This window comes from Sciurus vulgaris (genome assembly GCF_902686455.1).
Source record: "Sciurus vulgaris genome assembly, chromosome: 14".
Lineage (NCBI taxonomy): Eukaryota > Metazoa > Chordata > Mammalia > Rodentia > Sciuridae > Sciurus > Sciurus vulgaris.
The window spans coordinates 157,569-182,324 of NC_136475.1; the positions used below are offsets into that span (position 1 = coordinate 157,569).

At 39.9% G+C, this 24,756-nt stretch overlaps 1 protein-coding gene across 1 annotated transcript in view; it reads right to left on the minus strand.

The window, feature by feature from the left end:
- Nucleotides 1-1,262: 1,262 nt before the first annotated feature.
- Nucleotides 1,263-24,756, minus strand: part of LOC306644369 (uncharacterized protein) — a 193,757-nt gene continuing 170,263 nt past the window's right edge. Inside the window, exon 4 of the mRNA XM_079111253.1 lies at nucleotides 1,263-2,003. The gene's annotated coding sequence lies outside the window, so the exon portion shown is untranslated. The remainder of the gene's footprint in view (nucleotides 2,004-24,756) is intronic.

The following is a 24,756-nucleotide window of genomic DNA, read 5'->3' on the forward strand; positions in this document are numbered from 1 at the left end:
TTAATGTGCGTGGGATACCTTTGACCCAAAGGGCAAACACAAGAAAAAAATATAAGGTAATACTTTTCTAAACTTTGTGTGTAGTCTTTGAACAGGACTTCAAGACACTTTTGTGGCTCATCTGAATAACGCTGTTTTACTCTGTGATGGCATGTGCTCCAATGCCTGGTAAGACGTAAAAAGGACAGGTGAAACCTGGAGTATCTCAGAACTCAGTGGTAGAGACGTTCTGGGAGCCTGTGCCAAATACTCTCGCTCCTTCAATCCCCAATGTATAACTACCATTACAGATTACAGAGTAGAATAAAACATAGCCAAATTCAAAAGGCATATGATTTCACAAATTATGTGGGAGGTTCAAATGCTCCATGAGTATGACTCTTTCTTCTACTAGTTTCTGGTTATAGTTCCCTGCTGGGTGTTCAAGACTAAAAGGTATTTAATATTGGGCAAAAATCTTTTTAAAACTATTTTGACATAAGTCAAGTCTCCTCAGGGGCTACTCTTGGGGACATCACGAGGACTTGCTTGGCTTCTTCAGTCCTTTTGTTGTTGTTTTCTACCACAAATGCCAGGACCCAGGATGGGTCAGTGTCCAGCGGGTCTCATGGCTTCCCAGGCAAGCTTTGGGGAACTCTGTCCAATGGCCCTTCTGTTCACAAAATATGCACTGGTGGCTCCTGGTTTCTAGGGTTTTCAACATCCCCATTTTGGGAAGTTGCGTTGCTCTCCAAAACTGCAGGGACCTTAGGAATACACTCATTCTATAAAGACACCAAGGACTGAATCCAGGGTTGCTTGGACACTGAGCCACATCCCCAGATCTTTTTGCTTTTTATTTTGAAACAGGGTCTCACTAAGTTGTTTAGGGCTTCACTAAGCTCCTCAGGCTTGCTTTGAATTTGGGATCCTCCTGCCTGTGCCTCTTGAATTTCTGTTATTAAAGGTGTGCGCCACTGTGCCTGGCACCTATAGGGTGAAATTTCAAAGTACTAATTTTAGAGAAATCTGGGGCTTATTTTCAAGTTCTTATTATCTATAACTGTATTAATATCTCCATAATTACAAACAGAAAAAATAAAGATCTGATTGATGGGAATACTATTTTCCAAGTGATTCAGTGTTTCTAAAAAGATTAATGGACATATTTTAGAATGATTTACTATCTGTTACAAAAAACATTTAGTAAAAAGGACCAGTGGCATACTGTGACATACTACCATTATTCAAAACATAACAATGTTAACACATCAACAAATTTTACTTTTATTTAGTAACAAAATTAATCCATAATATAAATAAAGTATTTCAAAATTTACTGTGAAGTCTCAAAAATACAGATTAACAACTCTCAGGAGCAAATCTTCTGATAAAATGATCTATGTTAGAATTGTTTTCTCCAGTACTCAAAAGTGAGGATATTGAGAAATCTTTGATTTATAATAAACTTATATCATTCCAGGGACACATTTTCTGCATTATTCTATATTTGTGAGGATATCTTTTTTTTCTACCACATAAGCTAAGGATGTTTAATAAATTCTAAGTAAAAGTTAATTCTTCATTCCTTCTCACATATATCAAGATATGAGTTACAGGTAAGGGCTTTCCTACATTCTTTATATTTCTCATGGCGTTGTCTTCATTATAGATATCTTGATATTTTCTGAGGCATATATTTCAGGTAAATGTGTTTCCTCATTCCCTGTAGGTATCAGGTTTCTAATGTTAAATAAAGTGTGAAATTTGAGTAAAATCTTGGCCACATTGTTTTACACTGTTTAGGTTTCTGTGCATGAATTCTCCAGTGACTAATAATGGTTGAGCAATTGCGAAAAGGTCTGTAACAGTTTTTACACTAGTATGATCTCTCCCCATTGTAATTCTCCAGTGCTGAGCAAGGTGTGAACAACTTTATAGAGACTTTGTCACATTTTGGCCTTTGTATAATTTTTCTCCATTGTGATTCCTATAGTGTGCAACGAGGGTTGCACCATCCTTAAAGTCTTTGGCACAATGTTCACATTTATAGGGCTTCTTTCTAGTATGAATTCTCTGGTGTCGAATAAGGCAGGAACTTTCAGTAAAACCTTTCCCACATTTTTCACACTTGTATGACTTCTCTCCAGTATGAATTGTCTGGTGTCGAGTAAGGTGTGATCTTCGATTAAAAGCTTTGCCACACTCTTCACATTTGTAGGGTTTCTCTCCAGTATGAATTCTCTGGTGTCGAGTAAAACATACTCTTAGATTAAAACCTTTCCCACATTCATTGCATTTGTAGGGCTTCTCCATAGTATGAGATCTCTGGTGTCGAGTAAGGTGTGCTCTTAGATTGAAATCTTTCCCACATTCACTACATTTGTAGGGCTTCTCTCTAGTATGAATTCTCTGGTGTTTAGAAAGGCATGAACTTTGAGTAAAATCTTTCCCACATTCTTCACACTTGTATGGCTTCTCCTTAGTATGAAATCTCTGGTGTTGAATAAGGTGTACTCTTTGAGTGAAACCTTTCCCACATTCTTCACACTTGTAGGGTTTCTCTCCAGTATGAATTCTCTGGTGTTGAATAAGGTTTGAACTTTGGGTAAAACCTTTTCCACATTCTTCACATTTGTAGGGCTTCTCTCCTGTATGAATTGTCTGATGTTGAGTAAGGTGTGATCTTCGATTAAAAGCTTTGCCACACTCTTCACATTTGTAGGGCTTCTCTCCTGTATGAATTCTCTGGTGTCTGGTAAAGGATGAAGGTTTATTAAAAGTTTTACTACATACTTCACATTTGTAGGGCTTTCCTCCAGTATGAATTTTCTGGTGTTGAGTAAGGTGTCCTCTTTTAGTAAAACTTTTGCCACATTCTTCACATCTGTGGGGCTTCTCTGTTGCATGAGTGCTTTGGGGTTGAGTAAGGGTTGAAATATTCTTAAACTTTTTGTCACAGTCTTTACATTTGTAGGTTTCCCCACTGCTATGCCATCTCAGGTGTTTAGAAAGGTTTGAGTAAGTCTTAAAGGATTTGCCACATTCTTCACATTTGTAGGGTTTCTCTCCAGTATGAATTCTGTGCTGCTTAACAGGGGGTGGTCCTTGATTCAAAGTCTTGCCACATTCTTTAAACTTGTCATATTGATCACTACTGTGGTACCCGTCATGTTTAGAAAGGGGTGCAGAACTCCATGCTTGGACACGCTCCTTCACTTTGCGTGGCTCCCTTGCAGGCTGAGCTCCCCTGGGTTCAGGAGGACTTGCAGTTGGATGGGAAGCTCGCTCACATTCCTCACATGTGCAAGGCTTCTCTTGGCTCTGAGTACCTGGAGGGGCAATGAGCTCTGAGCACTGAGGAGGGACTTTCCCACACCTGTCGTCATGGTAAAGGCTCTGTGCACAATGAGCACACTCGTGTTTTCTCGTATTGCAACCAGAGCTGAAGTTCTTCTGTGTCTTGCGACATTCATGCTTTTTTCCTCCAATATAATTGCACTGGTAATCACATGGGGCAGAGACCGGGCAGAAGGTGTTGCTTGCTTCATTGCATGTGTTGCATATTTTACAGAAATTTATATCTGAATTTTGATTAAGCAGTAATGAGTACACAGGGGCATTCCCACAATCATTAAAAGTGTACGTTGGGGCACAGGAAGGAATTCTTTGTTCACTGCAGAATAATGGACAGTTTGTAAAGAAACTTTCAAAATGATCACTTTGAGAAACTCGTCCTTCAGGTATACATTGAATGCTGTTCTCAGTTATGAAATGTTCTTGAGGACTGTTGACAGTAAAGTTTTCATTATGTACAGTCACTGCTAATTTGTCTTGTCCTGTGTGATACGATTTCTGACCTTCACTCTCACCTAGACTGTACAGTACTTCCTTCTGTTGTAAATAGTCAAGGTCACAATTTCCATATCTTCTCATTATCACTTTCTTAAATAAGTGTTCTATGCTGGGCTCTGGTGAAATTTCCTGGGTGTGATGAGAGGTCATGACTGAAATAAATGAAAACAACAGTTATTTTACATATTAGAATAAGAATATCCTTAAAAAAAATATAACATGAGTTACAGCAGTCAGGACATTAGCAGGGTGGCAGAATAGTACATCGAAGGCCATCATTACTCAAAAAATAGATGAGTGAAATAAGAGTAAACAGACAAACTTACTTTGTGAGGATTACCCAGACCATGGGAGAGTTCACAGTATCCCAGATGAGCATGTCACTAAGAGAGTAATTCAGCAGAGGAAAGGAAAGTGTGCTACTTTTATCCACTGCAGGCCTTCCTCCTCCAGAATGTGTCATTGTATGTTTAGGAAAAATCTACCGATTCCTTCCTCTCTCTCAATAGGAAAAGGGAAATGTAAAATCTGAACATTTCTGGCTATCTTGGGGACTGTGAAAACCATTTTCTGTCTACCAGGACAGAGACCTGGATGTAAGAGATAGATTTTGGACAAAAATGACATAGACATTCAACAGGGGCAAAGAGCCTATGGTCTCTAAGGAGCAATACGAACAAATCTTTTTTAATAAGAAACACACACACACACACACACACACACACACACACACACACACAGCCTATGTCAGTCTAAAGTCAAGACATGGCAAACAAGACAAATATCTTGCTTTTTAATTTTCTTAATTTTGGTATTTAATGATTCATTTCATTGACAAATTAAATTTCATGTGTTTACTAAGTATTTCATGGCATTTTAAAATACAAAAACATAGTGAAATGACTAAATCTAGCTAGTAACAAATGCATTACTTCATATAATTATCATGTTAGTGCTTAGGAAACATTGTATTCATTCTATTAGCATTCATCAAAAATACATTATCCAGGAACAGTGGTACAAGCCTGTAATTCCCACAACTTGGGAGGCTAAGGCAGGAGGATCCCAAGTTCAAAGCCACCCTCAGCCACTTAGTGAGATGCTGTCTCAAAAGAAAAAGAGGTGCTGGGGACATGGCTCAGGAGTTAAGTGCTTCTGGGTTCAAAACATAGTACCCAAACATACACACAAAAAAATAATATAATACATTACACTCACCATGTGGTACAGAACTTTTGATGTTTTATGTTCATTAAAATAATAATTTTCAGATATTGACCAACACTCTTCAAAACACAATAGCTCATTAACATTTTACTCTCTGTACTTCTGAGTTCCACATGAGTCAGATGAGACTGCAAATTACTTTCTGTGTCTGCCTAATTTCAAGTAATGCAAAGTCCAGCATATTCATCCAATGTCACTTTGAGTGACAGGATATCTCTGCTAGTGCTAATTGTGTATAAGTGCCCTGCTGTCACGCATCCAGCCACAAAGGAGCACATAGGTTAAGACATGCCTTGATTTGTCAACAGTGCTTGCTTTGAAATGGTAGTGGATACATCTCTTCCACATGGCGATCTAATCTCCTCTGGCTGCCTATTTAGAACTTGCATTCCTGGATCTTGGGGTCATTCCACTTTCAGTTTTTATGGGTGGTGCTTCTGATCAAGCCAAGGGAGCTGTACCAATGAACTGCAACACAGGCTCATATAAACGGTTTATTTTGAGACATGGTCTCACGAAGCTGCTGTGACATGCCTCAAACAAGAAATCCCCTTGCCCTTGCACATCCTCCCAATGACCTAGGACTTCAAGCATGTAGTAATATGTTTTCCTATTTTTCAATTCTTTACTAACTTCCATATTGATTTGCAAAGTGACTACTAATCTACTATTGGCTAGTTTTATTTGGGCAAATCAAAATAGTACAGTACACAAAAGGGGGCACTTGGCTTAATCAACGGAACAAAATAAAACACTAGGATTTAAACATTAGGAAAATGAGAGTTATGAATTACCCAAAGTACCTATATAACCATTTGAAATAAGATTAGTTCAGTGAAGTAAACCAGAACACAGAAAACTGAGTAAAATTCAGACAAAAATCATTACTAGAAACAAGAAAAAATGATGTACTTGAAGAATTTCTTAAGAAAGAGTGTCTGAGTCAGCGGTGGTTGTGCACAGTTGTAATCCTAGCAACTTGGGATGCTGAGCCAGGAGGATCACAAGGTTGAGGCCAGTCCCACCAACGTAGTGAGACACCATCAAAAATAAAAAATAAAAAGGGCTGAGTTAAAAGCCATTGAGAAAGCAACTAAGTTCAAATTCCAGTACCAATATTTAAAGTCTGAGAAATTATAAATATGAGCAATAAAACAGAAGTCAAAATTCAGGAGACTCAATTATCTCCAAGTGGGAAAAAAACAAAGACTCAAAGTGCCTTTTATTCCATCTTTTGATATTTACAAAGACAGAACCTTTTAGCACCAAAAGAAAAAAGATATACCACTGAGAAAGGTACTTGAATACAATTATTAGTCAGTTTCTTAGTAGAAGCCTTGCAATACAGAGAGGAACTGGGAAAGCATGTTGAAGGGGTGAAAAAACAAAATTACCATCTGTGAAAACTCTAACAAGAAATACTATCCTCAAAAGTGAGGAAGAATAAAGACTTTAAAGGTATGTAAATACACCTAAACTTTATAACTACTTACCTGTCCTTCAAAACATACTAAAGTGAATCCTTCATATTGAAAAATAAAATAAAAAATAAATGTGTACAACAACACAAGGCACATGAAATTTTAAAGTTTTCCTGGTAAGGAAAAGTCATATACTAAAATACAATTAAATTTTACTGGAATGGTGGACCATAAAACTTATTTTTTCAATAGAATTTGAAAGACATAAATAGAAAAATCATCATAACCTTTTTAATGAATATGCAATATAAAAATAACTGTGCCATCAATAATATAATTTTCAAAGGATACACAAATGTACAGAATTTTGTTATCAAACTGAAGTTAATCCGTTGCCACTTTTTAAAATACAGTGGAAGCTTAAAACTATTTTTACAAAGTAACAAAGTAAATGATGAAATACTCATAGAATAAAGTGAAGTGAAAGAGGGATTAAAGAATGTCACCAGAAAAATTAGTGAATCACCAGTTAAAGGTTAAAGAAATATAAGAAGCAAAGGAATGGCTGGGGCTGTAGCTCAGTGGTGAGCACTTGCTAACATGTGTGAGGCACTGGGTTTAATCCTTAGTACCACATAAAAATAAACAAAATAAAGGCATTCTGTCCACCTACAACTACAATTTTTTTTTTTTTTTTAAAGAAGTAAAGGAAACTTACAAAAAAGTACAGCTGTATGCAGAGTATAGGAGACTCTAAATCTAAGGACACAACATGAATGCAAAGGTATATAGGAATATATGAAAATGACCAGAAACTGGTGCGACAATAATTATGGTATGTAAAACATAAACAAATATTTATATGTGATACAATCCATTTTATCTCAAATGTGATTTTATTGGCAATAGAAACAAAAATAAAATGAAAAAACAAAAATAGAAGCAAATATAATTTTAATGAAAATTCAAACAATGATCAGGCATACCTTAATTTCATCAAACATCACCCTAACTTGTGAAATGTTGGAAATTGCCACTGAATCACAAAATGTTGGTAAAAACATCAAAACATTACCAACTAATGTGAAGAAACCTCTATGACATCTACCCTATAAAATGAAACAGCAAAGAAGGAAATTTAGACAATGAAATTCTGAATGACCATGGATATATTATTTTTCAAATCCTTTTATATCACTACAGTTTTCCCCTCTGACTATCTATCCAAAATGAGCAGTCATTGTAAATTGCTGACATTTATTATAAGACAGAAAGATTCCACAGAAAATCCATTACAAGTATTCATAATGAAGTCTGAGAGGAGAATTTCAACGAATGGGGCTCAGTGGTACAGCAATTGCCTAGCACACGTGAGGGCACTGGGTTCGATCCTTAGCACCACATAAAAATAGATAAAGTAGAGGTATTGTGTCCATCTACAACAAAAAAATTTTAAATACATAAATGATATCAGAGAAACTGCTTCATGATACTAATACGTTATAATGGCTTCACCGAGAGCTCTTCAGAAATGTGCGGATTTCTGAGGGACCCCCCAGAAAATGGAGATGCTGTCACCTCTGCTGACCCTCGTAAACAAAGGGGAGTGTCTGGGCTATTAATCTGAATGAACTGGGACATTACTACCAAAGGGGAAGACTGAAAAGTTGAAAGCATGCTAAATATGGGGCAGTACACATCCTTGTACAATAGAAAGAGAAATAAGCTTCTGGAAAACCATTTCGGTGGCATAACAACTTCTCCACCAACACGTGGAAGTTTGGCTTCTTCCTTGATTTCTGGACCTCTAACTGTATCGCCTGCTTCATGAGTTTCTATCATGTGGGTATATGGCTCACGGTTCTCCTCTGCTCCACAGGAAGGTGCCCAACCGCGGCTTAGGAAAAGGAAGATGTGCTCACTGGAAAATGAAATGACTACTCCTTGGGATTCTCCCTGTGACTACTGATGCTTCCATTCTGGCACCACAAAAGAAAGAAACGGGACTTTGATGTGTGGGTCACATCATTCTGCATCACTGAATTACTGTAAGTACCACTAATCTAAAGTGAAGTACATATCACCTCAAGAAAGGAAGAGATTAAGGACTAAAATAAATGGCATTAACAGTTTCTTTTTTGTAACAAATACTACCCAAGCTTTTTTCCTGAAAGCAAGAGACTGAAATTCATTCATGAAGAGCAGAAGTTCCAAAGAGATAGTCAGCAAGGGAAAAAAAATCAGGTAATCAGGAATTCTGATTAATTGGGAATTCTGAAGGAGGCTCTGCTCACCCAGGAAGACCAGGTTTCTGCAGGTCTCCAACATCACTTCTCGGTATAGACTCCTCTGAGCTGGCTCCAGGCATCCCCACTCCTCTTCAGAGAAATCGATGGCCACGTCCCTGAGTGTCAGCGGCTCCTGAAACAAAAATGGGTAACTTCATAGCACGTTGACCACATGATCATTCACAGAGCTTCTAAATATACCGGAGATGAAATGAGTCAACAGAACTGGCTCTCATGAATGTGACTTTAATTATTCAAGAAAATATTTGGTAACTGTGATATTCTCTATTATCTACCTCTGAAGAAAGAGTATCAGAAGTTCACAAAAATATTATATAGACTCCACTTTTATGAAATAAAATGTAAAATTAAGGCATCAACACAATATACACTTTATTGTGATTTCATATATCAAAAGATAAATTGTCTATTTCTCAGATGAGAAAGTTATTTGAACTGTAACTCAGAAAAAAAAAGGGGGGAGCTTTAAAGTCAAGATAAAGTGTAAATGTTAGAAGAATTTTCAGAGCAGGGCAGGGCAGTGATTATAAATGAGAAGACTAATGGAATTATGTTAAGAAGAAACAAAATGCAATTGATCAAGTGATATTTCTGCTTCATGTACAACACATAATAAATGTCAACTTTATGCATTCAAACAACAGATGATTTTTCATGAAAATGAAAATAAGTCGTACATTCCACTTTGTGAAACATATAAGTCAATTTGGGATGGATGCTATTTTAAAAGACACTATTGATATACACATACTTAAGGATGGGGAATAAAATAAGAGCCACAGTTACAGAGTCTTTTACACTCAGCTTTTTCCCTATTAATCAAAATTTATTTTCAGGTACACTTTATAATTGTCAAACACTTGCAAAGATATGATCCTTGTTTCATTCATGGAAAATGCAAGGAGGTGATGAGGTGCATGTCTGTGAGCTGCAGGCAGAATAAGATGAAGCCTGCAGGACTGTGGCCTGCTTCAGGAGAACCAGTTATAAAGCCAGTGTCTCTGGTAAACAAAAGGTAGAGGCTACATTTCCCAAAACAAGGCACTAACTAAAATTACTAAAAAAAGAAGAGTTTCTATATCGCATAAGATGGTTTATGTAGATTATTTAGGAAAATTCTACAAAGACACATAAAAACAAAGATAATATGTTAACTTTACAGGTAAAATCGACAGACAGCATTTATGCCAAGCAAATAAGCTTAAAACAGCTGTAACAGGACAAATTGGTACTAAGTGTCAATCAATGCAAAAGGATACATCATCACTGCTGTGGTATCAGTGGCCAAATCAAAACAAGTGACATTTCAGCAGACTTTTCTTAGCATAGTAGAGAGTGAGTCTCTTCTAATAACTTTGTTCTTCTAGGACTAAGTTCTTAGGGAAAATGAATGAACATTTCATTAACTTGTGTAATTATAGAAGATGGAACACCCAAATGGAAAGGAAACAAAGCGTGGTTCACTTCATTGGCAACATCTAATGAGTCAAAAACATCCCCAATGAGAATCTCAGATATCAAGGTTTTCCAATGTTCATTTGTCAAAAAGAAAACATTTTCAATCCTGCAGGTCTTGTATGCCTGGCATGGCTTAGATGAAAGCGTTAAGAGCAGAAGACTCCCAATATAGGGGATATACATAGGCATATATATTTTTAAGAGGTAAAGCTGACGATTGTGAGAACAAAAAGAAAGCAAAGTGGCTAAAACATGTTGAACATAAACCTCAGTGGTAGAGAAGTAAAGGTCTGCATCTTCCAAATATAAGGTCATTTGGGAGGAAAATTCAATTCTGCCTCTGACCTAGGCCACACATCTGAAAACCAACCCCGTCTTGCTCCTCCTCCGCCAGGCTTCCTTCTCAGGAGTGACTGCCTACAGTTCAAACCCACATCTGGAAATACGGGTCTCAAGAAACAAAACACATGGGTCCCAAAGACCTTTTGTAGGTTCAAGATTAAATTAAATAGAAGTCTCTGAGCTCAGACTCTCTGCGTCCTATTTCATTCATTTAGTGTTAAATGAGAAGGACCCACTACTTAATGGGTAAAAGTATTCACCCTCAGTGGGATTTTGTCTTGTAGTAGGGATTGAATCCAGGAACTGATTACAGACTTACCACTGGCAACATATGCAGCTCTTTTCATTTTTTATTTTGAGACATGGGTTTCCCTTAGCTGCCAAGACTGACCTCAAATTTTCAATCCTCCTTCATTAGCCTCATGGGTGTCTGGCATTCCGTGCATGGGACACCCACCGTGCCTGGCCAAACTCAGTGTTTATGTCTACCGAGGGAAACAAATGTGTAACACTCTTACACTCGTTACCTCAAGAAAAGCAAAAGCATCCCTCCTTTTCAGAAAAAAAAAGTAATATTGGTTGCTATCTCCTTGAAAATAAATCATTTAGTAAAACATAAATCATATGAATTATTCTAGGATTTGCCAAAATTCATCTCATATGATTTGCTATTAAACTCCAATATCCAGATAATAAGATCTACGACGTAATGACCTTCACAGGCTTGCATGGATGAGGAGCTTAAAACTTGGTAAATCTAAAATTCACTGATGCAGCACCACTCAATTTTCAAAAACTGCATTTACTTTTCTGCAGCCATAATGGGAGAGAGATTTTCCTTATTTATTATTTTTGGTAGAATTTCCAAAGCTCAGTCTTGGGATTCCACTTGAAATCACCTCTCAAAATACAGAACACATAAGAAACCCATGAAGAACACTCTGAAGAAGAAGAAAGGCAAATAAAACATTTAAGAAAAGTAACATAAGGCTGACTTCCTTTTCTAATAACTCTGTCCTGTAGATTTGGATATTTTTCTTGTGTGAAGCTCTACTAATAAAGTAAATTTTACAGTTAGGGAAAAGTTGAAGCTGAATTAAGTAAAGAAGTCTTTTCAAGGTGAAGAGCTCAGGAACAGCAGAGATGACTGTAGAACAGACCGGTCAGACCTACAGTAAAGTCAATACACTCCGACACACTGGACATTCTCCCATTCCTATTCTGACTGACTGAAGTACACTGTGAACTGTACATCCTGAAGGGTGTGGGTATCCCTTGTACTTTGGGATACTGTCGTTGAACTTACACCTCAAAGAAAATGCAGAACGGAGAATAAATTCTGTATTTCCCCCTTAACATAATGATCTAGTTTATAGGCTGCCAAAAATCTCCATGAAATAGAGGTTTGGGGGAAAATATTCATGTTTCAAGAAAGCCATTTGTGAAGGAATACACATGTTCACAAGCTCTGGAGCCAGACTGAAGGATGACAGGTAGCTCCAGGATGAGTCAGTCTCTGGAGGAGAGGCTTGGCAATCTAAGGATTTAACTCTGGGACCCCAACTCCCACTCCTGTTCTGTAAGAGAATAACATGAGAAAATTAAGCAACTCCAAAGAACAGATTGATAAATTCAACTCCCATAAAGTGTAAAGAAGTCCATACAAACGTAGCATGTAGTGAAAAGAGATTCTGCTTTCTGAGAAATTATCTATACAGAAGAAATATAAAGGTAAATATACTGTCAGTAAAACATGCAAAATGGAAAAAAGTAATAATCACACAAATTAATTCAATGAAATAAAAATGATAGAAATTGTGCTTAGATTAAAAACCACAAGAGAAAAGTGCCACAGATTATCAATAAAAGTAATGTAAAATTACATCAAAATAAGCAAGGGTAAATGTTCATAGGTAACAAACACATGCATGAATGCCCAGATGTCACTGACATTTACTAGTAAACCTGAATTTATGCATAACCCACTGTTTTTTCCCAATGTGCAGAATATTTATACAACATTAATGTTTGGGAACAAATTAAAGTAACACTGTCAACATCAACAAAACACAAATTTCAAACAATCCAAGATCCATAAGCAGTGCAATGAGTGAGTCACCTGGGCACAACAGAGCCCCCGACAGCAGCGCGGCAGCATGTGTACGAGAGACCCAGGCAAAGAAATTGTTAAAAAAGAAGAGAAACGTTAAACATAAGCCTAATGGAACTGTAGTGGTAACAATAAGTTATAGAACACTCAGAAGTAATGTACCCAAGCAAAACCATGACCCTTGAGGAGTACACGGTACAGTCAGGAGCAGGGATAAGGGTCCCAGGACTGTGGTCCCTGTGTGCAGGAGGAGGACACAGGGAGACGCACCAGAACTGCCACCACCGTGTTTACCTACTGGGGCCCCAGGGTGTTTGGAGTCTCATCATTAAACTCAGCATGGCTTGGTGGGAAGAATGACCTGGGCTTCTCCAGAGCATTTCACCCCATTTGCTCAGATTTCAAACCATAATTAACAATCTAAAACTCAAATCATAAAATAAAAATTTTGATTACTGGCATCCACCATTATGCCCAGTTGGATCCGAATTTTCTATTCTCCAGCAACCCCACCCACTCCCACCTGCCAGGTATTTTATTTACTCCTCCATAGGAATGTCCACTCCATGCTCTGAACACAAGCCTTGCTGCTCTAGCGCTGGGGCTGATTTTAAAACTCACTTGTTTTTTCCTTCCTCTTCTCCCCCATGCCTCCCTAACCTTGGGAAAACTACATTAACCTTCTTCCTGTCTCAAGTCAGGACTTAGGCCAGGTTAAAAGTCCTTCAGCTCATGCAGCACAGGAACCAAGAAATCCACACTTCAGGGCCAGCATAATAGGTCCAAGAAATGGCTCTCTCAAGGCTACGAGGGAATCAGGGCTCCTCCCAGGGCACGGCTGGAGGGCAGTCTGTGATCCTACACTTTAAAGGACCTTTGTTAACCTGGCAATGAGAATCACAGCCTCTGGGACAGAAGTTTCCTGTGTTTCTCTTCTGATAGCAAAGCAATAAAACTTCTTTTGCCTTTTTCTCAAAACCTTGTTCTCAGTATTGGAACAGGATTAGGGACAAGGACCAAGCTTTCAGTATCAAATTCGGTCACCCTGCTTCCAGCCTTCTTGGGCAGGCCTGGCGCTCTGAGCAATCCCACCTCTACACTGAGGATGCAAGGTGGCTGAGGAGCTCATCGACAGCTGAGCCAGGAGATCAGGAGACAGGTGTGTTTGCTCAGGTTGTCCCGGGAGAGTTACTTCTGTGAGTAAAGGGAGGGCTTGAGGGGCCTTCCCAACAGTGGCCAAGGCTCCTTGGCTCAGGGACCTCTGGTCTTCTGTTCATGAATGGTATGGACAGCTCCTCCATGGGTCTACTCTGGAAAAAGAAAACTGGATGCAGCAAAGTCATGCCAACTTGGACATCTGGTAAGCTCCTCTAGTTGTGCACACTGAGTCCCTTGATTCCAACATCTGGTCCCCAACAGTGGAAGATCTGGACCCTCCTTCAGGGGTCTTCTATGGCACTGCTGATAAAGAGTTGTGATTAAGTGGGAGTACAGGACCTAGAAGATGTTACCCCATCTGGTCTCTTAAAGACACCCTTCTGTTTGTCCTTGTTTGAAGAATCCCCTCTGGTTGACATTGTATTTTTCATTGAATGTTGCTGTTCCTTTAAGATGGGCAATGATGCACTGATTCTACCTGTAACCTCTTAGGAACAATATTGGCTGAGAGGGCCACAAACAGGTGTAAGTCTAAGATAAAGCTAATGTTTTACAGTAACAATCAGGCCACTGAATGACTTTCTGAATTGTAATATAATCTTGCTATTGGAATTGGTCTGTCAGTGGTAGGTAAATAGAAGAAATTCTGCATGTGCAGGTATTCAGGAGTTACATGAAGAAACCTGAGTGGCCTGAGACTACGTTGATGTTGTAAAAAGAATGCCACTGATGTGCAATGATAGCAAGACATCGGGGAAAAAAACCTTTGTCAAGCACTGGCTGAAGGCCCTGGACTAACCAGGCTGCACTGCAGCTGACCACAAGCAGCAGGGCTCATACCCAGAGACATAAATAGGAGCCCCTGGTCTGGCCTCAGAGGCCAGGTCCAACCCCCAGGCTCTGGCCCAAGGCCAAGGCAGATGAAGAAAGGCAAGGCCTCCAGTGCAAACTCCACCAACTTTGCTGTTATGGTCCTCTGCCCTATTGCCTGAAAGCAGATGGCTCTGAATGGAGTCCGGCCTTCTGCACACAGACCTCAGCATGTACAATGGCCTCATGGAGTTCCCGGGTAGGACAGCACCTGCTTTTGGCCCTGCTGGTTTCTGAAGAAGGAGGCCCCTAAAAATCTCTGTATGGACTAGCTGTGGTCGTGCAAGCTTTTAATCCCAGTGACTTGGGAATCTGAGGTAGGTGGATTACAAGTTTGAGGCCAGTATCAGCAACTTAGTGAGGTCATAAAAATTTAGAGAGGCTCTAAACAACTTGGGGAGATTCCATCTCACAGTAAAACATAAAATAGGCTGGGAATATGGCTCAGGGTTTAAGGGACCCTGAGTTCAATCCCTGGTGCAGTACAGTCAATGTGACCTTCATTGGACAGAGTACCCTGGACATAGAGAAAAAACCTTGATGGGTGGAGGGGCAAACTGACATACACCCTCACAGCTAATTGGTATTTTCTTAAAGGCAATGCCTGGGAAGAAAAGAAACTTAAGCTAGCTTGCATTGTGTTGGCAGCCCCCACAAAAAGTCATCAAGAAATCCTAAAGACAGCATGGAAAGAGCATCTCTCCATTGGAAATATGACCCCATTAAGAACAGGCACAACAGGAGCCCCTGGGTACAACTGATAGCAGTGACTCACCTGAAGTTGATGACCTTGTGATAATGATAACAGTGACAAGTCGGGCTCACCCACATCCTGTGCTCCCACCCCTAGAATCCAACCTGGGAAATGGAGACTAGGGCAGAGTTTTGTACATGCAGGTTGTCCAATCAATCTCCTGGATGAGGTCTGCTGTGTAAATTCAGTACTCAGATAACCTCACGCAAAAAAGTCCTAACTCCACTTGCAAGTGACACCAGAACATGTCCTGATCCAGTCTCCACTTGCCACCCAGGAAAGGCAACAGCCTGTCTGCTGGAGGTCAGCTAAAATGTGTGGGTCAAGGGACAATGGTGAGGACAGTCAATGTCTTCACAAACAAAATGTTGTTTAAGGAGGAGGTCACCTGCTCAGCACCCTGTAAGAGCAAAGGGATAGCAATCCAGCCTCTTGTGGACTAATTCTTAAAACATGAATTAAATCAGCTTTTCCAAATACCCTGTAAGACTATAGATCTGCCTGTTTAACAAATAAACAAACATACAAAAAAAAAAAAACCCTCACACCGATGCATACTAATTTGTACAATAAGACCTAAGAGCTATAAATAACATTATTTAGGATATTCAACCCACAGGACATAATTCATACACACTGGTAATTGCAATGCCAGGTAACTATGGCTGGTTCAAAGTGCTACATTTAAAAGATGAGTTCTTCTGCATCACACTGAAAAGGAATTCCTAATTTGGGTTTACTTTTGAGTGACAGGATTTCAGTACAAAAGCAAACCATCCAATATTACCAGACTGTCTTACCTCAGGGAATTACATCTCTTCTATTTTGCTTAATGAGTGTCTAAGAAAAGTGTTAGCTGTGAAGGTCACAGGTGGATAAAGGAGTCCTTTTACATTATGTGGATGACCTGCCTAAGCCAAGCCCAACCACGAACACCACCTTTCCAATACGACAGCTGCACTAAAGCACCCCACCTCACATGCACAGAAGGCATCCACCTAAAAGGTTCAGTTGGTAAAAAGTCACCTACCTGAAATTCCAGGTTAGCCAATGCACTTGAACTTCAATGTCAGATTGAAAGCAGGATAGATCATGAAATCAGGAACCAGAGACAATAACGTGTTCCTGGGACGTCACTAATTTACTTGGGTCCCTAATTTTAGGCAAATAGCTAACTGTTTGTATGAACCCCTTTATGGAAGGAACAGAAATCAAACACTGACTTGTAGGCCAGAATGCCAAGCTGCCTTTGAAAGGTAAAATAAAGCCTCTCATGAGAGCCCTGCCTTAGGACTGCCTGACTCACCAAGCAGTTAAGAATGCATGAATGGGAACCAAGACACAGGCCCTGGAGTTCTCATGTAGACATTGGAGACATCCTGTCACCAGGGGCCTACTTGTCAAACAGCTGGACCACAAGGTAGAAGAGGGTCCTCCTGCCTTCAAGGTGTGGCTGCCACTTGTGATTTGCTACAAGAGGTTGAGACACTCACTCTAAGACAACCCATATCTCTGCCTGTGCTTCATGGAGCCGTACTGCTCAAACAGAATGGGCGTCAGCTGACTGCTGGGAGGAAGGGAGATTCTAGGCCATCCTATTAGACAATCCAAATGTCAGCCTCGAGAGAAACCGTGCACACCTTAACTCGCCAACCCTGCTGCAGCAGACAGTAATGGGTCAATACAGCATGACAGCTCTGGGAGCTCAGAGACTCTCCTGCAAGGGGACCTGCTTCACTAGCCTATCACTGAGCCAGATGGGCCTCTTCACTGATAGGAGCATGTTCATGGAAAGTGGCCAGTGGACAGCTTCATACTCAGCAGTGAAGGAAAAACAGACATTGAAAGCTTAGGTTTTGCTGTCAAAACATCAACCCAGATAGCCAAGCTCAGTTCTCTGAAAGAGCTCTCACTAACAAAAGAAGGTAAGCATTTATACCACCTCAAAATATGCTCTCATGAGAATGTATGCACATGGAGCCATCTGGAGGGAAAGAGGAGTCTTTGCGGCTAAGAACAGGGCATTAAGCAGGCCCTTGAAAATGCTGCATTAATGTAGGCTGTGCCCACATCAAAGCAGGTGACAATCATGCACTATCCTGGTCACCAGAAGACTGACATCTAGGCTACCAGGAGGGATCAGGCTGCTGACAGAGCAACCCAAAGAGCAAGAAAGAACAAACTCTTTATCAGGGCCCTGACCCTCAGCTTGAAACAGACCAATGCAAACTTTTCATACTGATTAGAAGAATAAAAGGGGCAAAGAAATCTTTGATTTCTGGTGTGACACTGTGTAGTGCAGAGATTCTCATGGACTCACCCTTCTGCCTGAAGCTTTGGCCTTCTCTTGATGAAACACATCCACAGGAGTGCCCACTACGGGAAGGGAGACTAGGTAAATTGCTTCAAACCCACTGCTGAGGGTTATGCCTCCAATGGACTATTCAGCAAGAGATTCAGAACTGTGTCCTTTACACCCCTATAATGGTAACACTAAATGGCAGCATATTAGAAAGTATCAATATATAAAAATATAATCTTTCTATTATTGATAAGCAGAGTTTACCCAAATGCCTGTGTTGTAGGAACCTGCAGATATTTACTCATGCTGGAAGACACCATCTCTGTGTGAGTCTGACTTACTTTAACAGAAAAGAAAGGACTTCAGAAATGACTAAAGTCCTCTAGAAAGAGCTGATCCTAAGATACACGCTCTCCTCCTCAATGGAAAGTGAAAACAGACTCTCACTGCAGAATGGACCGAGCGAGCAAAACTGCATATCCAATGGAAGTCTCTGCATTCTGGAGACCCCAATGTATGGGGAAAACAGAAAAGATAAATCACACTTTAAAAAAGACACAGTCTGATTTATACCAAGAGAACCACCTGCAGTGGGAACAGGCCTCACACGCTCTCCTCCGAAGAGTATCTCTCCATGGCGGCAATACCGACTTGAGCCCACACAGAAACAGTGTAGCACAGACCTTTCCTGGTATTGTGGGGGGAGAGTGGAAAATACGGCATGGCAGGCCCGTCTGCAAGGTAAATCTAGTCTAAACAGTGTGTACAAGCCTGCAACCTTCTAGTAAGAATCCAAAAGAAAAAATTACAAGAGGCAACGACCTTCCATTCTAGGAACCTTCACCACCCAGTGTGCGCAGGAAGCAGCGAGAGGCGTCGTCACCCATTTTTCCATAAAAACTGACCGTGGGGAAAATGAACCAACCCGTGCTGCTCTGCCACTCCGACTTATTTTAAAACTTACGTGTTTTCCTCCTTTCTTTTCTCCCTCTCCCGCTTCCTAAACAGGGGAGGAGCAAGATTAACCTTCCTCCTGTCCTTGGCTAAGTATCTCTCCTTCAGCTCCTGCACCACAGGAATGGGAAAAAAAAAAAAAAATCAAGACTCCAAGGCTGGCACGAGAAGATCTATGAAATGGGCAAGTCTCACTGACGTGAGTAAATTACAACTCCTGACGGGCACAGCTGGAGGGCAGCCTTATCACTGTGGCCCTTGCTCCCCAGGCAGTTGGAATCCCAGCCCCTGGGACAGGAGTTCCCTCTCTTTCTGCTTCACTAGCACAGCAAGAAAACTTACTTTTAATTTTTTCAAAACTTATCCTCATTATTGGATCAGCAGTGAGAACAAGGACAGAAAGCAAGTGCATCTCTACTTAACCTAGCGTATCAATGCATCTTTAAAATAGACTTTCTTATTCCCCAATCTGAATCTGGCACATATGACAGCATGCAAACAGCCTCGCCAAGAATCATGCCCTCAGAAGCGTCACTGAACCCTCCATTCCACCACAATCGGAGGAGCCCCGTTTTCCAGTGCTCTGCAGATCTCAGTGCCTGAGGTCCCTCCCATGCTCGTGGAGAGAGGAGGGGCTCCTTGGAAAGAACTGTGCCGTCAATGACATCATTTTATAACCTCACAAACTGGCCTTAGTTTATGACTTTTTTCCTAAATTCCACCATATCTTGACTCTTCAAAGAAATATTTTTATGTTTTCAAATACCACCGATAAAATACATAGATTAGATGGGCATAGTGGTGCACACCTATAATCCCAGTGCCTAGGGAGGCTGAGGAAGGAGAATCACAAGTTCCAGGTAGCCTCAGGAATTTAGTGAAGCTCTAAGCAACTCAACAAGACCCTGTCTCTAAGTGAAATACCAAAAAGGCCTGGGAGCTGGGGCTATGGCTCCATGGCAGAGTGCCCAGCACATGTGGAGTTCTGGGTTCAATCCTCAGCACCACATTAAAATAAACAATAAGCAAAATAAAGTATCGGGTCCATCTACTACTAAGAACAATTTTTTTAAAAACCCTAACTGATGAAAAACTGAGCCTGAAATTAGTGAACTTGTTTTTCTCAAATTGGCAAACTCAGGGAGGGGGTACTGCTGAGATAACACAAACATGCCTGACTCTAGGGTCAAGTCAGTCATCCTGCCAGGTGGGAAATTCCACAATGTTCTGCTCACGTAAGGACTGAACTGAAGGATCATCCCCACCATGAGGCACTGTGTCGTTCTCTTGTATCTGAAGGAAGTGAGTTTCACCCTGGGAATGCCTGTAAAAATTCACTGGGATGATCTTCCTAGTTCTCTGGAATAGTTTGATCTCCTCTCACAACTCTGAGGACCCAAAGAACAAGGCTCATCATTGCCTTGCCTCTCACCACTCGAAGCCAAATGGTTGACCAGCAACGCATCTGCAAGGAATTGAAGCTAGAGTTGGGGGAGGACAATCCTAATGCCCACATCCACAACCTACTTAGATAAAACCTACACCAGCATATTCTTATATTCTCCGGGGTAGCCAGTTGATTCCACAAGAGCCTCCATCCCCATACTCAACCTCCTCTGCAGCAGGAGAGGAGAAAGAGGGCTGACTTTTCCTAGGAACTCTAAGAGACAAAGCAGTGCGGTACCCCTGTCTCATGCAGGTCTTAAATGCAGGGTGAGAAGCAGATGTCAGTGAGGACGTACCGCACATCAAGTGTCCCAAGGGGAGACAATGTGTACTCTAATACGGTAGCTGTGCCTAGGGAGGATACACGGAGAAGAGGCACAAAGGCATTTACAGCTGAATATCAGGTCATGTTCTCTGCTTTCCTGTCACATGAATGTTCGCTTTTAAAATACCATGAACAACCCTGTGAAAAAACAAGTCACCCTATGGATGTAGCTACCACAGCGCCACTGCTGCTGCCACCGCCAGCGCCACCACTATTGCCCGGAGGCCTTCCTCTGGGAGCCACCGCTGCTGGCACCCTTTACTCTGCATGTCACTGCTGCGCTGCCACCCAGCGTGCCTGCAGGTTTGGCTGCACGCAGCCACCTCCATCTCAGGATGCTGGCCAGTGCCTAGAAGGCAAGGTGCCAACCAGCTTGCCACCACCACCACCTGGGGGCACAGTCACTCATCTGGGGACACTGGCGGATCGGGAGGTCCAGTGTTGGGGTGCCTGTGGGTTTGGCTGCACCCGGGGTCTTCCTGGTGGGCGTCCTGACGACCCCCATCTTGTGGCTTCTTCTGAGGGTGGCTGCTCTTGTGAGTGCATTCGGGTGGTCTCTGCAAACTGGGACGGTACTGAGATCTTAGGGCCGCAATGTGGCTAAGCCTGGGGTGTTTAAACCCAGGACCGTGGGAGAGTGACCAGGTCTGTGTGGGCCAGTCTGGGTCTGGCAATCCAGTGAAAAGTCAGAGACAGGACTCAGAAACCTTTGAATGCCGACAGAAACAGTTTTTTTCTTCTCTAGCATCTCTACCATACTTGAAACCAAGTATTTTTCATGCATCAATTTATTGAACATCATGATATATGAATGGTATTTTGCAGTTTTGCTGTGCACTGCTGTATCTTTGATCTTTTCTTTGCATATATTTTCCTCTCACTTGCCTATTTTCCCAGATTCTCTTTCTGTCTTCTCTCCCACTAACAACCGATCTCTATCCATGTCTCTCTACTCTTCCTGTGTGTTTTTACTTCTGGCTTATCTCCTCCTCTCTCATGGACATCATGTTCCTTCTTTGTCTACCATTGGAAATTGTAAACCCCTTTAGCAAATTTACTGTATATATTGCAGACAATAATTAAACTCATCATTTCTGTTAACTGCAAGAAAACTGTGGATGTCTTAATAGGAAATAATGGGCTTGGGGCTGTATGTTGTTTACATTGGGTGCTATTAATATTGGTCTCTCCCCTTAAAGTCAAGGTACCGGAAACCTTCAAAGAAACTGTAAGTCTGCAGGGTAGAATCTGTGCTGCCTCAGATCCATACTGCTAGATGGGAAACACTCCAACAATATGAAAAAACCAGGGAGTAAAGCACCCCAAGTAAGCCAAGATGCTCCATTAAGAGAATTCACTGACAAAACAGTGGAAGAAATGTCAGAAGAGTTTAGAATGAACATAGTTAAACTGATCTATGAAGTAAAGGCAGTATAAGGAGTGAAATCAAGGAGAAAATACACACAGTGAAAGATCACTTCAATGGAGTAAGAGATTGTGAAAAATTAGCCAAATAGAAATCCTTGAAATGAAGGAATCAATACACCAAATTATAAATTGAATAGAAAGCATCACCAACAGATTAGACCACATGGAAGACAGAACCTCAAGCAATGAAGATAAAACATATAATTTTAAAAATAAAGTTGACTACACAGCGAAGATGGTAAGAAACCATGAATAGAACTTCCAAGAACTATGGGATAATGTGAAAAAAACAAATTTAAGAATTATCAGGATAGATGAAGGAGCAGAAAGACAAACCAACAGAATGCAGTCTTTTCCATGACATAGCATCAAAAAATTTCCCAAACCTAAAGAATAAAATGGAAAATCAAATAAAAGAGGCTTACAAATGTACAAAATTATAGCAGACCCGCACAAAGACACATTACAATGAGAGTGACTAACCCAGAGAATAAGGATAAAATCTTACCAGCCTTGAGAGAGAAAAAATAAAATTATGTACAGGGAGAAACCAATTCAGATGTCAACTAATTTCTCAACCCAGACCCTCAAAGCTAGGAGGTCATGGAATAATATATTTCAAGCTCTGAAAAAAAATGAATGTCAACCAAGAATCTTATATCCAGAAAAATTAAGTTTCAGGTTTGAAGATGAAATGAAAACCTTTAATGATAAACAAAAGTCAAAAGAATTAACAACTAGAAAACCTGCACATAGAACATCCTCAGCAAAACATTGCATGAGGAGGAAATGGAAAAGAACAATAAAAACCAGCAAAGGGGGGAACTACACTAAAGGCATAGTCAACAAAGGAGAAAGTAAGTCAAATTAAAAACCAGAAATACACTAAATGACCAGGAATATAAATCATATTTAAATAATAATCTTGAATGTTATTAGCCTAAACTCATCAATCAAAAGACAAAAGACTGGATTAAAAAACAAGGTCCAACAATGTGCTGTCCCCAAGGGACTCACCTTAGCAAAAACATCCATAGACTGAAGGTGAATGGATGGGAAAAAAAATCACTCACATGGATTGCATAAACAAGAAGGGATTTCTATTCTCATGTCAGACAAAGTGGACTCAAAGTTAATCAGAAGGGACAAAGAAGGACATTTCATACTGCTTAAGGGAGTCATACATCAACAAGATTTAACAATCATAAATGTTTATGCCCTAAACAATGAAGCATCATTGTATATCAAACAAACCCTTCTCAACTTCAAGAATCAAATAGACCACAACACAATAATACTGGGTAACTTTAACATACTTCTCTTACTACTGGATAGATCTTCCAAACCAAAGCAAACAAACTCTAGAACTAAACAATACAATCAATAATTTAGACTTAACAGACATGTAGAATATTTCATCTGTTAGTGAGCGAATACACTTTCTTATGCCATAAAGCAACTCTTAGCAAATACAAAAATAAATGAATAAAGATAATACACTGCATCATATCAGATCATAATGGAATGAAATTAGAATTCATGATAGAATAAAAATAAAGAAGCTACTCCAACACTTGGAGATTAATATGCTATTGAATGATGAATAGATAGCAGAAGAAATCAGGGATGAAATTTAAAAAGCACTTAGAGGTAAATGAGAATAGTGATATAACATATCAAAATATCTGGGACACCATAAAGGCAGTGCTAAGAGAAAAGTTCACTGCATTGAGCTCATTCATTAAAAGGATAAAAAGTCAATGAGTAAATGTCCTTATGTTACACCTCAAAGCTCTAGAAAAAGAACAAATCAACAACAAAAATAGTAGAAGACAGGAAATAATTACAATCAAAGTTGAAATCAATAAAATTTAAACAATTCAAAAGATTGACAAGACAAAAAGTTGGTTCTTTAAAAAAAGAAATAAATAAATCCCTAGCCATGCTAATGAAGAGAAAAAGAGAGAAAACTCAGATTACTAAAATATATGATGTAAAAGAAAATATCATAACACACATGACTGAAAAACAGAAGATAATTAGAAATTATTTTGAAAATTTATACTCCAACGAGATAGAAAATCTTTTTTTTTTAATATTTTTCAAAGTTGTAGATGAACACAGTACCTTTATTTGATTTATTTATCTTTATGTGGTGCTGAGGATCAAACCCAGGGCCTCACATTAACTAGGCAAGCACTCTAAACACTGAGCTACAACCCCAGACCAGAGATAGAAAATCTTAAAAGACACTGACAAATTTCTAGAGATATATGACTTACTCAAACTGAATCAGGAGGACATATGATATTTAAACAGATCAATTACAAGTAATGAAATAGAAAGTTCCAGCTGTGCACATGCACACACATATAGATGGATATTTAGGGGCTATTGTGAATGGGGTAGTTTCCTAACTTCTCTTGCAGTAGATTCATTACTGATGTATAGGAAAGTATTTAATTTATGGGTGTTGATATTATATCCTGCTACTCAGCTGAATTTATTTATGAGTTCTAGAAATTTTCTGGTGGAGTTTTTTGGATCTTCTAAGTGCAGAATTATGTCATCAGCAAATAGTAATAGTTTGAGTTCTTTTCCTATTTGTTTCCTCTTAATTTCTTTCTTCTAATTACTCTGACTAGAGTTCCAAGGATGATGTTGAATAGAAAGAGGTGAAAGAGAGCATTCTTGTCTTATTAAAGTTTTCAGAGTGAATGCTTTCAATTTTTCTCCATTTAGAATGATTTTGGCCTTGGGTTTAGCATACATAGCTTTGAGGATGTTGAGGTATGTTCCTGCTATCCCCAGTTTTTCC